The following is a 13,332-nucleotide window of genomic DNA, read 5'->3' on the forward strand; positions in this document are numbered from 1 at the left end:
TTGAGCAGATGGTGTAATTTCGTTTGGTACTTCTCAGTGAGATCAGAGGATAATGGCTTGTAGAATGTGGTACTGAAGAGATGCCTGGCAAGCTTCCTCTTCGTGATTTGTGTCCTGGACATAAATCAGACATTAGGAATGGTAACATGAACGTGTCAGTCTCCTTGGACACTCAGTAACAGCATGGGTCCTCCACTTGATAAGGTAACACTTTTCTTTTCATGTTCTAGTATATTTATGCCTGCCTCTGTAATTTCCACTCCATGTATCCAATGAAGTGGCTGTTTGCCCACAAAAGCTTATGTCCAAATAAATGTGTTGGTCTTTAAGGTGCCACATGAGTAATATTACTTCAGTCATCAGCAGATCCCATCATTATACAGTAAATCAGTTAAGCGGTTTAGTAACAAATACTTCCTCCTCCTTCCCACAAACACAAGAATGTGATTCATTCAGACCATTCTTCTTATATATTATTTGACAAACAATTTGGTACTACAAGTGAATTGATTGTATACAATTTTACACAAATTCAGGCAAGAAAAAGCTTTGTATGTTTTCCTGCCCTGTTAGGATATGCAGTATCATCTCTGTGTGCACTCATACGTGCGTATCAGGATCACAAAATTCTATTAATTTACACACACCCTGGGGTGAGTTATTTTTTTAATGGGCGATTAAAATATTTCCATTTCCCCCCGCTCATCAGTGTGTTAAATACCATTGATGGGGTGTAGATTATGTGCATGGCTGATAATTAGCCTGCAAACTGATGGTGAAATGTATGTATTATTGCATTCTCCTTCAAAAAATGTCAAAAAGACATTAAGGTTATGAACTCAATCACGCACATTAGGAAATATCAGAATTCAGGATGCCCATGTAATATTAATTCAGCCCTTTTGTGTATATGCATTACATTTATACTCTTTAAATTACGTGATTACATGCTATTTTTCCTCTGGAGCACTACTTCACTCAGTGCAGAGAATGGACAGTGTTCTACAGATGCATCAGGGTTTTGCACTAAATGAGGCAGGGATCCAGATGATAGCCTCGTTTGCTGCACAACTGGCAAGTTGATTGTTGCTGAGGCAGGAATAGAATCTAGTTCTTCAGGATATCATACAACTGTTCTAACCATGAAACAGAGTTCCTAGATGTTGTTGGATGGACCCACGTAAACCAAAATTTTCACATTAGCTTGCTGATTGCATGTTTCAGTTTGTTGGGTTCTCACGATAATAAATCTGAGGTCAGATATGTAGGTGTGCTGGAGTACTCACAACAGCAACTAAAGTTGACTGGAACCATTTTTAAAACGGGGGTGGGGAACCGTTTTTGGTTAGGGGGACAGCTGACCCATAGAAAAATCAGTCCGGGGGGGGGGGGGGGGGGGGGCCACACAGAAGTGAAGCAGCAAAAAAACCAACAAAAAAAACAAAAAATAAAACCCAACACCACCAAATCCTCACTGATGTGGCCCCCGACTAGGAGAAAGATACTCCCCATATTCCCCTCACGCACCAGAACCTGGGGGGGACAGGCTAGTAGATTGTGTGCTTCAGGCCCACAGTGGGATGGCGGGGGGCTAGAGCATCAGTGTGGGCTCCCAAAAGCTGGGTGGGGAGCCCTGAGCCTTGAAGGCCAGATCGCTGGCCCTTCAGTTCCCTCACACCTGCTTTAAAAAAAAAAAAAAAAAAAAATCAGGCTCTAGGGCACACATGGAATGAGATCAAATAAGAAATACAGAACAATGCCCATTCTCTTAATGAGGCAGGTGTCCGGGGGCAGGGGGGAGAAGTACATCATTATATAATTAAAGTTTATCTCATAATGCAAACACAAAGTGGAAGTGGGAGTGAATTAAGCTTGCACAGACACCTTAATTCAGGCACTTCCTAACTTTTCAATGCTTGACTTTGCAACCTAAACAATATTCTTTTAATGTCATTTCTGTGTTAATTTACTAGGCTTTTGAAAAAAACCACACATAAAACTTCAGGGGAAAAAAAAGTTTATAAACTGAACTTTCCTGACGCGCTCAAATCAGCAGCAGGATTGGACTCTTTAGCTCCACCATACAGACCCCTGCCACTTAATCTAACAGTAGTGTGTTATCTTCTTTGGGAACTTGTGCTAGAAGATGAGACACACAATTTGCAAGTAGGTTTTGCAGATGACAGCAGAAGGGTAACATTCAGGATTCTTTGGACTCTCTACCTATAGCATGGCAACAGGGATGTTTGTGAAGAATAGTTAAAGCTCAATCCTGCCCACTGAAGTTCATAGCAAAATTCAACATCTGAAATGATGCAGGATTAGGTCCCTTAATTAAAATTTGTGAGGTTAAAGCCACTATTTAAAGGGCTATTATTCCTTCCTTATGTTGAAGGGGCATTTTAGCCTACTTTCTATATAGAGTAATAGCAATAGTTGTAGAAGCAAAAGAAACTGATACTAAAGCCAAAATTACATTAAAAAACAAAAAACTTGAGACAGCAGCCAAGAGAGAAAAAAAACCACTCTTGGTCCAATAGTTCAAACATTAATATATATTCAGCTTTGCTTTATAATATTAGACATTATTGCAAAGTGATCTATATCACCTCCATTCATTTGGCAAGGTCTTTAAAAAAGTCATATCACTTCCTTTGGCTCCATGACACATTAAATAATTTGGCACAGCAATGGGTTTATGTTACCACAAAAAATGGCCCAACTCCTCAAAAACTTAAATGAACATTTTGCCTGAGTAAGGACTATCAGACTGGACCATTACTTCATAGAATCATAGACGCTAGAGATGGAAGAAACCTATTAAATTGTCCTCCATCTCTTTATTTATAATGATGTGTGCAATCTGAATATATACACAAATATTATATACTTGATAGCTTCTGAATTTCTTATACAAGTGACTGTGCTACCATTTCTCTGCAATTTCACAAGCAAAGCTACAGCTGCAAGCACATCATTAAAGAGAGAAGCAAGAAAAATAATATATTGTGCTATTTTTATTTTTGGAACCCCGATTGTAAATAAAACCTTTCCAAATATGTCATGGATACAGAGTATTTGAGCCAATGCCTTATGTAACAAAAGTTGTACTATTTAGGACTGCTTTGAACATAAACACATGAACACCATACCACATTAGTTTACAATGCTACAAAAAGGCAACAAGAAGTGATGATTTTATTACCAAAAAGCTACTGATAATAAATTATAACTTCCCTTTTTGGTTTACCTAACTTTACTTAATTCAGACTAGGTAATCTTAGCTGATACTCACTGTATACAGAAATGTCCAGGCTTGTCTAAACAACAAAAAGCAGATACATGTTGAGGTGCTGAAGACAGCTCTCTGCCAGACCCAAACCAGCAGTCCAGTTGGAGGACTCTTTACTTATCTTCCATTTAATATAAGTTCTTCCTTATTATTGACACGTGGCAGAGAAAACAAATTCCAGAATTCAGTCTCCACTTGCTTGCTGAAGAGTAACTGTTACCTTTTGAAAAAAAATGTTAACAGAGAGAATCACTAACACATGCACACTCACTCAGAGCAGCTGTAAATTTCCACTCTCCTTTTCCTGGATTCAGATTCCAAGCCTCACTTGTCTCTTTAATCTGCCAGGGGCAGTTCTGTTTCTGGTCAGACTAGCTCCGTGTATATGCGTCTTCTCTTCCTTCCCGGCTTTCTCTCTCACATACGCCACACACACACACACCCTCCCTCTGTAAACTGAGCTCCACGTCAGAGGAACGTGTGTTAAGCAAAAGACAAAAGTAATGTCTCTGCCAACAGAATTTTCTAGGGTTAAAGTCACAAATACAACGAATCTACATCAATTACATAAGTCTTCCCTCATCAGTCTTTTAGTACAAAAGCCCACAAAGATGTCTCTTTCACACCCTGTGGGGTAGAGCCTACTATAATTACATTATTCACCTTACCCCCTTGTTTAGAATGCAGATAAGAGCTTCTAACAATGAATGGTTTGTTGTTACAAGATAATAAATTTAACATGTTACCACATAAGCTCTTTAGGCAGAGGGTATCCTACCCACAAGTTGCTTTTTCAGTGCAAGACAAGGAGAAATTCACATAAAAATGTACTAAAACAAAATAGTTGATAGTATATAATCAATCATGGGAAAATATAGCAAACTAATTCATTTTGAATAGTTGGGGAAAACAAATTGAGAATATGCCTCTGATTCTGTGTGTTATTTTAAAGCTTCATTTTTCTCTAACAGCAGTGATTCTTCAGAATGTTTTGTATACCACCAGCGGGAATTACAAGTACTTTTCCCCTTCAGTTGTCTAATATACATTCATGACCATAGAAAGAAAATTGTTTTACTAGCAGTTGCTACCATGCCATGCTTTTAATTCCTTCCTTATCAAACTTTCTGCTCTACTATAGCATTATGATGAGCCTTCACAAGAGTGATGAACATATACATGTGGTGAAATCAATAGTTCGAGGCGCTTGGGGCTGAAATCTGTATCTCAAACTATTTCTCACCTCACTTTTTAAAATTTGTGCGCGCATTAACAGTAACCTCTCTCTGTATTCACCACACATTAGTGCTACCTTTCCCTTGTCATGTCACATCTCAATTTAAGACTCAGCTGTAGTAGGAGGCAGTGCACAGGTATAACACGCCTCTGGGAATTCTGGGAGGCACTGAGCCTAAAGATAGGAGGGTGCAACACTACTCTTTCAAAGAGTGCAGCTTCTCTTTGCAGTCACCAAATTTTGCTGGACAAGCCAGAGGCAGGATTGGGGCAAGATTCGCTCTAGAAGAACCTAGAATCAGATATCTTTACACTTTAAACTAAAAGAAGAACAAGGATTTTATATATATACATAAACACTAGGGGGCTTCTCCGCACCCTTCTCTGCTCCCCTCCTGCCCACACCCTTCATACTCCTGCCCCACCCACCAATAAAATAGTGCAGAGTTCGGAGACTCTCCTGGCAGCTAGCACAGAGCTACAGAGAAGTGACCCATCAGGAAGGGCTATGCTCTGCAGGCTTGTGGGCCTCACATGTAAACAAAAACCCAACACAATCAGTAAAATGGGACCCAAACTCCACATGAATCCCTTTTTTCCCCCGGGTGCTCCTGGGCACCTGGCTTGCTAGTGAGGTGCCGGGGCTGGGTTACATACGAGCAGTCAGGTAGGGAGAGAATTCCCCACTCTTCATGCCCAGTTACTATCCGTCTTTGCAGGGCGGTAGTGCTCCAAATATGCCCTTCTAGCTGGCAAATGAGCTCACACCATGAGGCTGGGACATGCTCTATGCCGAGAGGGCACAATGGAAAGACATAGAACCATGGGGCAGCCCCCAGCTTTACAAGCCCACACCCTATTGAGAATCAGGTTTGGGTCACATGGGAAGAAAACCCGATGGAGCAACCTAGGCCATTAGCTCTTATCCCAGAACTCCATGGCCCACAGCCCACCCCCTTCCTTCCATCCCTACCCCCCACCTCTGTCCTCCATTCCTTTGCCTCCATTCCTACACCCACAATTCTCCCTAATGCCTCCCCACTCCACACTGCCTATCCCTACCCCCACCTACTTCTCCCATTCCTACACCATCTCCCACCCCAACCCCACACCGCCCATCCCCCTGCGTCCATTACTATATGACCTTCACTGCACTACCCATCCCCACATATACCCTCTCACCTTTCCTCTCTCCCTATGCACACAACCCCTCTCAGGAATGGGCAACCTAACCCGCAAAGAAACAGCAACGGGCCCATATGCAAGAATTCTGAGGCATGGGTGCTTTTTTTTTTTTTAAAGCAAATGTGGACCACAAATTTTTAAAATATAAAGGAGTTCAAAATAGTCATGCAAAGAACACACGAGAGAGGTTAGTGAAAAATTTGAGTGGAATGGAGGTTGGGTACAGAAGGAAGCTGGGGTACAGGAGGAAGAATAGGGTCTAGGAGGGAGTTTAGGTGTAGGAGGTAGTTGTGACCTTGGACAGGGGACTGGTATGCAGGAGTTTGGGTTGTAACCTAGAGTAGGAGGGGATTGAGATCTGGGGCAAGAGACTGGGGGTGCCCAATCTGGGAGGGAGTATGGGGCAGAGGGTTTGGGAAGGGAGGGGCTGCTGGGAGGCGCTTACCAGCAGAAATGTGAGGCAGACTGCCTGCTGCAAATTGCTTGCTGCTCCACAAGGCTCCGCTCTGAACATGATAGGGAGGGAAAGGGGTCTAGATAGGAGGGAGAAGGCTTTCCACAGTGCTCCTGCTCCCAGCAAAAATTCTCAGCTCTTATTGGCTGGAAACTAAAAGTCTGGCCTATGGGGGTGGGAACAGCATGAGAAGTCTCCCTCTGGAATGGATCAAAATGCAGGACAATGTAGCACTTTAAAGACTAACAAGATGGTTTATTAGATGATGAGCTTTCGTGGGCCAGACCCACTTCCTCAGATCAAATAGTGGAAGAAAGTAGTCACAACCATATATACCAAAGGATACAATTAAAAAAAAATGAACAAATATGAAAAGGACAAATCACATTGCAGAACAGAAGGGGTTCTGGTGAGGCAGCATTGGGCCAGATCTGGTGGCTTGGTGGGCCAGATCCGGTGGCTTGGTGGGCCAGATCCAGCCTACTGGCAGCCTCTTACTCACCCTTGAACTAAGGTCTGAGCCATATTTTGAGCTTTGTTAAATTGTATGTTCTGGGTTGTTTTCACTCAGAATTTAGATAAGTTTTGGGGACTTATAATTATAGGCACTACAGCTTGTGATTGTGTGCACACTCAAGTGGGACCTAGTCTTCTGCCTAGAGAAATTCCCATTAATGGGAGTTCTGTGCACATACATTATGCAGAAATGACTCTTTACTCTGCGGGTCTGATCCTCATCCTTAATTAGCACATTTGGTGAAGAAAAATAGTTTCTAAAAAAATATCTAATGTGGAATTTTGTCTGGATTAGCTTGTGTAGAGTTGATGCTTTACAATGGTTGATCTCAGATGACTGCTAAGGCCTTGATTCAATAAACCCCAACATGTAATATTTATCCAGCTGCTGTTAGCAGCGTTTGGAAATACAGGTAAGTCGGGGTGGATCCGACCCATGGAAGCCCTGCTGCTCCCCTGCCCCCAGGCCAATTAGAGCCTGGGGGTAGTGTTGCCAGGTGTCCGGTATTCACCCGGACAGTCCAGTATTTTCGCCACCTGTCTGATCAAAAAAATTCAGAGAATACCAGACACCTGAGATGTCCGGTATTTTCTGAACTTTTCCCCGGCCAAGAGGTGAAAATGCCGGGCACCTGGCAACCCTACAAACACTCAGTCCCCGGTCTCCCCACGAGCCACCCCCAGACCCTCTCCTTACCTGGTTTCCCAAGGCTGCCGGCACAAAATGGCTGTCAGCCAAAAGACCTAGTGGAAGCACAGCTTCCCCTGGGTCTTAGTGTTCAACCACTCCACTGTTCCTATCCCTGCACTCACTTCTGAAGGGGACATGCTGTTTTAATTTTTTTTTTTTTTGGCTTAAGTCCTTGGAGTCTCTCTCTCCCACCCCACCCCCCAACAACTTTGGTCTCTCCCCCTCTTTGTCCCCCCCCTTCAACAGATTTTTGTCCTGGTAGTTTGTTTGGGGTTTTTTTTGGGGTGGGGGTCGGTATTTTTGTTTCAACCATCTGGCAACCCTACTTGAGGGTGGAGGAGCACGCAAAGCCTTCTCCACTCTCTCTCTGCCCTGCGAGTGGCATGCGGCACTTGAAAGTGTTCAGTATTGCCAGCTGTCCGGTATTGACCCGGACAGTCCGGTATTTTTGCCTGCTGTCCGGTTTAAAAAAAAAAAAAAAAAAAAGGAAACCTCAGAAAATACCAGACACCTAAAATGTCTGGTATTTTCTGATTGTTTTCCCCCTGCCAGGAGGCAAAAATATCAGACTGTCTGGGTAAATACTGGACACTTGGCAACCCTACACTCTCAGCAACCGGGTCCAGTCGCTTACCTGGTTCCACAGGGGAGTTGTCTGGCCCGGAGCAGGAAAAGGAAAACAAGATGGCCTGTTAAAGCCAAAAAACCTCAAAGGCATTTCTTAAAGGGGCCATGCTGGGTTTTTTTTATTTTTATTTATTTTTTTGCTCAACTCTCAGGGGTCCCTTCCCCCCCCCACACACACACACTTTGGTCTCCCTCTTCCCCCCCTTTTTCCCCTGGTGTTTGGGGGGGAGGTGTTCGGTATTTTTGGTTAAACCATCTGGCAACCCTACCCCCAGGCCCTAATTGGCCTGGGGCAGGGGAGCTACATGAAGCCTCCTTTGCCCTGCCTTGGCCTTGGGAGGAGCCCGTGGCACCTTGCAGGGCAGGAGGAAGTTTCCCATGCTCCTCCGCCCCTAAGCCTTGATTGGCCTGAGGGTGGGGAAGTATGCCAAGCCTCTTCCAGGGCATGGATGTCTAGTGGGAAGAGGGGGCAAAGGGTGGGGTAGCCCAGCCCCTTCCCATTTAGGTCCTGTCCCTTCCTGGGTGGCCAGGGGCTACTTCAAAAATTTCTGAAGTGGCCTCTAGGCACAAATTATTGCCCACCCCTGTGCTAAGTAGTTAGCCATTTCCTTTGGCAGGGTCTAATTGTATTTAGTTTTGTTTCACTACGTAATTAGTGCTCCTTTTAACTCCTGAGTCACTTAATAATGAATAGTCAATGTATACTGGACTTGTTTGCACATGCTAAAGAATTCTGACTTTTAAATATTTGATTTTCATTACATTTTTTCTTTATGAATGCAAATCTCAGGCTGAAAATCTGGATAAAGTTCTTTTTTGAAAGAAATTACTTTATTTTAATTTTAAAATCCTTCCATCTATTATAGAAAAAAAATAAACCACCAAATCACCACATTTATTTTATTTTCATAGAACACTAGAACTGGAAGGGACCTCGAGAGCTCATCAAGTCCAGTCCCCTGCCATCACAGCAGGACTAAGCACCATCTAGATCATCTCAGATGTCTATCCAACCTGCTCTTAAATATCTCCAGTGATGGAAATTCCACAACCTCCCTAGACAATTTATTCCAGTGTTTAACCACCCTGACATTTAGGAAGTTTTTCCTAATGTCCAACCTAAACCCCCCTTTTCTACAATGATAAAAAGGAAAGCTAAAAAGCTTTGAACCACATGTGGTAGTAACACTGTAGTGTCAAGAAATGAATGTATAAATCTAAATTACATTAATGTAGCGTAGTTACAACACAATATTTCTAAAATGATTTCTTTATTAAAACGTTTTGGGTAGACAGAAAACAGCAATACATGGGTATAAGCAGGTTTTCTTAAAATAATTTTGAAGAACTGTTACATTTTTATTTATTTTGATTTTCACAATGTGGGTAATTACGGCCAGGATCAGAGAGCTATATTATGACAGCAGATGTTGAGTTTCAAAGAGTTAAGACTTTATAACCATTAAAACACAAAAAAAACTGTCAACATCATGGCAAAATACACACAAATATCTTTAAATCAAACTAAGTTCTTAAACAGCACTTTTTACTTTGTTTATCTGTAAATTGACCATGTATAGAATATTTTTCATCTATTTGTGTGTGTACAGTGAAAATGATGTTTACTAGCATTTACCGATAAAAACTAAATCTTTCTAAGTCTAGATGCAGGGTTTCAATAAGTGTTATTAGGGATGGCTTAAAAAATCCTCAATATGGCCACCCCAAATTCATGCTACTAAATACCTTCCTAGCCCCTCACCACAGTCTGACTATACTTTTATTTATGCACACTCCCCCCGGTTATATATATGTACATTATGTAAATTGTACACACACACACACACACACGCACACAATTAATTTGAAAACACAACCTAGAGTGAAAGCTAGCGTAATGGTCTGCTGTTCATCAACTACATCTTGTTGTTCAGTAAGAACCTATGCAGCAAAGGAAAACCCATTGTACCAAGATTCAAAGCCCAAGTCAACTGCTTCGGGATCATGCAGAGGGGCTAAAAATAGCAGTGAAGACATTCACACTTGAGCTGGGTCCAGGTTCTGAAATCTGGGCTGGAGGGTAGGGGAGGGGGACAGAGTCCAGGGTTCAGCCAGAGAGAACATCAACACTGCTATTATTAGCTCAGTTAGTCCAACCCTCATAAGCCCGGATCAACTGACCTGTTCTCTCAGACTAGGCACCCTGGGTTTCTGTGTAGAGAGGCTCCATCCTTGCTTGACCCCAACAGGAAGTAACAAGAACAGAGCCTCCCATCTTGCCGAAGAAAAGAGATGGTATTCATTTTTACTGGCTCCTAGTGCTGGAGTTAGTGACATAGCTTCTATAATTGCAGTAGTTGAGTTGCTGCTTTTTTATTTTGGCTGAAGCTTAGAGGATTGAAATAGATTCTTCATATAAACTATTTCAAAAAAATGTAAACAGCTCATCATGGTCACGTTATTCCTTCTCCCTCCCCTCAGCTCCCTCTAGTGTTCCCAAACTTGGGCTGCATTCTTTCATGTTCTACTCAGTTTGCATTAAATATAACTGCAGAGGAGAAGGAGGACAACACTGATCTTTCTAAAAAGAGTTCCGACTCCCAATATGAATCCTAAGACCCCTTTAGTAGTTGGGTTCCTTTTTATTTCTGCAGCAGTCCTATACAGCCTCACAAAAAACTAACCTCTCTCCAGCTCCCCTCAAGAATATTAACAGAACAAGACACTTTCTCCAGAGAGAGATGTGCACAACAACCACACACAACAGATGTTAGTCATGTTGCTTAATGCACTACTGGAGAGAACTCAGATACTATAAAGAGGAGTATGGTATGAGAAGTCATATAGACCATAATAGAGACGGGTAGAAGCATCAATTGCTGGAGACATGATCAACACCCTTGTCTCAGGCCTTGAATCACTGCTGGGCAAGACGACAGAGGTGATATGGAGTCCTGTCCCCAACCACCAGTAGTCTTCTTGGAGCACATAGAATCATAGGGCTGGAAGAGATCTCAGGATGTTATCAAATCCAGCCCCCTGTCCAAAGCAGGACCAATCCCAACTAAATGAACCCAGCCAGGGCTTTGTCAAGCCGAGACTTAAAAACCTCTAGGGAGGGAACCACCTTCCTAGGTAACCCAGTCCAGTACTTCACCACCCTCCTAGTGAAATAGTTTTTTCATAATATCCAACCTAGACCTCTCCCACTGTAACTTGAGACCATTGCTCCTTGTTCTGCTATCTGTCACTACTGGAAACAGCTTTTCTCCATCCTCTTTGGAACCTCCCTTCAGGAAGTTGAAGGCTGCTATCAAATCCCCCCCTCACTCACTTCTGCAGACTAAACAAAACCAAATCCCTCAGTCTCTCCTCATAGGTCATGTGCTCCAGCCCCCTAATCATTTTGGTTGCCCTCCGCTGGACCCTCTTCAATGTGTCCACATATTTTCTATAGTGGGGGGCCTAGAAATGGACAGAATACTCCAGATGTGGCATCACCAGAGCCAAAGAAAGGGGAATAATCACTTCTCTGATTCTGCTGGCAATGCTCCTTCTGGTGCACCCTAATATGCCACTAGCCCTCTTGGCTACAAGGGCACACTGATGATTCATATCCAGCTTCTCATCCACTGTAATCCCCAGATCCTTTTCTGCACAACTGCTACCTAGCCATTCGGTCTCCAGCCTGTAACAATGCTTGGGATTTTTCTGTCCCAAGTGCAGGACTCTACATTTGTCCTCGTTGAACCTCAGATTTCTTGTGGCCCAATCCTCCAATTTGTCTAAGTCACTCTGGACTCTATCCCTTCCCTCCAGCGTATCTACCTCTTCCCCATCTGCAAACTTGCTGAGGGTGCAATCCATCCCCTCATCCAGGTCATTAATAAAGATGTTGAACAAAACCAGTCCCAGAACTGAACCTTGGGGCACTCTGCTAGAAACCGACCGCCATCCTGACATCAAGCCTTTGATCATTATCCGTTGGGCCCGACAATGTACCCAACTTTCTATTCATTTTACAGTCCATTTATCTAATCCATACTCCCTTAACTTGCCGGCAAGAATATGGTGGGAGGCCATATCAAAAGCTTTGCTAAAGTCGAGGTATATCGCATCCACTGACTTCCCCATATCCACAGAGTCAGTTACCTAATCATAGAAACGAATCAGATTGGTCAGGCACGACATGTCCTTGGTGAATCTATGTTGACTATTCCTGATCATTTTCTCCTTTTCCAAGTGCACATCATTCACACTGATGTCATTCCAGCACTCACTCACCTGCACTGGGCCCTTTACTCCACATAAGTGCAGTGCTTTCATATTGTATGTAAAATGAAGATGTTTCAAAAATTAAAACTCCTTCCCCACCTCCCCTGTCCCGACAGTAAGAATTAGAGGCAAACAAAGCAGAACTTTTTCCCTTAATAAAAATATTTTAATAAACTTAATTTTAAAGTCCAGCACATGAAATAGAAATACAGGGTTAACCTTAATCATGTCTGCTCTGAAAAGAAAAAAAAAATCATTGATAAGGTATGTTCTCTCTGTATATCCCAAAGTAATGACTTCTGTTTGGTTTCTCAACCATTATAATCATAACTCCTTCCATTGTGTGTGTGGAGAGACATTCGATTGAGGGATACACAAAATGATCATCCAATATAAATTTTTTTTTTTAGTCTGGAGATTCATTAAAGAAGAATAGTAAAAAAAAAAAAAAAAAAAAAAAAAATCAGCAACATGCCAAACAGATGAATAGAAATATTTCAGTATCCCAACCTGTTCAAACTGCACCTGACCTAAGCCCACACTTCAAATTGCTAAAGGAATATCAGTTTCCTAAAAAATCTTATGATCCAGCTCAGAACATTCAAAAAGAAATCTAGACAAGTATGTGAAGAGGGAGGTCAAAAAGAAAAAAAAGTTTAAAATGGAGTTTTGTTGACGATCTGAAACACAAACTATCTTGACAGATAAAGTAAGCTATAACCTGTGTTGGAGGGTATTTCAACAATGAAAAAAATGCAAAGAAAAAACCATTGCCTGGTGTGCTGAAAGATAATGGTAGGAAACAGTATTAATTATGATTATACAACGCCATTATTTCCCAATAGCCAGTATTTGAAAACAGGGGAAAAAAATGTCAATAGTGTCCCATTTCTTCAAGATTAGCTGTTCATCCCTAGCTTCAGCTGAACATTGATGATTCCTTTATTAATATTAAAAAGCAGTATTTTGAACTACTGCAGGTGACTTTCTCCTTTAATAACATTTCACCCTTCACATTTTAGATTGTTCTTGAACAAACATGCAAAAAACTGAACT

At 42.1% G+C, this 13,332-nt stretch overlaps 1 protein-coding gene across 4 annotated transcripts in view; it reads right to left on the minus strand.

Moving 5' to 3' along the window:
• CAB39L (calcium binding protein 39 like) overlaps nt 1-13,332 on the minus strand; it is a 111,560-nt gene that overhangs the window by 76,862 nt on the left and 21,366 nt on the right. For 2 of the 4 annotated variants that reach the window (XM_075919073.1, XM_006121344.4), the window contains exon 2: nt 3,296-3,512. The exons of 1 other annotated variant lie outside the window; for it this stretch is intronic. The gene's annotated coding sequence lies outside the window, so the exon portion shown is untranslated. Of the gene's footprint in view, nt 1-3,295; nt 3,513-3,563; nt 3,723-13,332 lie in introns of those variants that run through there. One more of the 4 variants, XM_006121346.4, reaches the window with a different exon arrangement.

Source organism: Pelodiscus sinensis, chromosome 1 (genome assembly GCF_049634645.1).
Source record: "Pelodiscus sinensis isolate JC-2024 chromosome 1, ASM4963464v1, whole genome shotgun sequence".
NCBI classification, from domain to species: Eukaryota; Metazoa; Chordata; order Testudines; family Trionychidae; genus Pelodiscus; species Pelodiscus sinensis.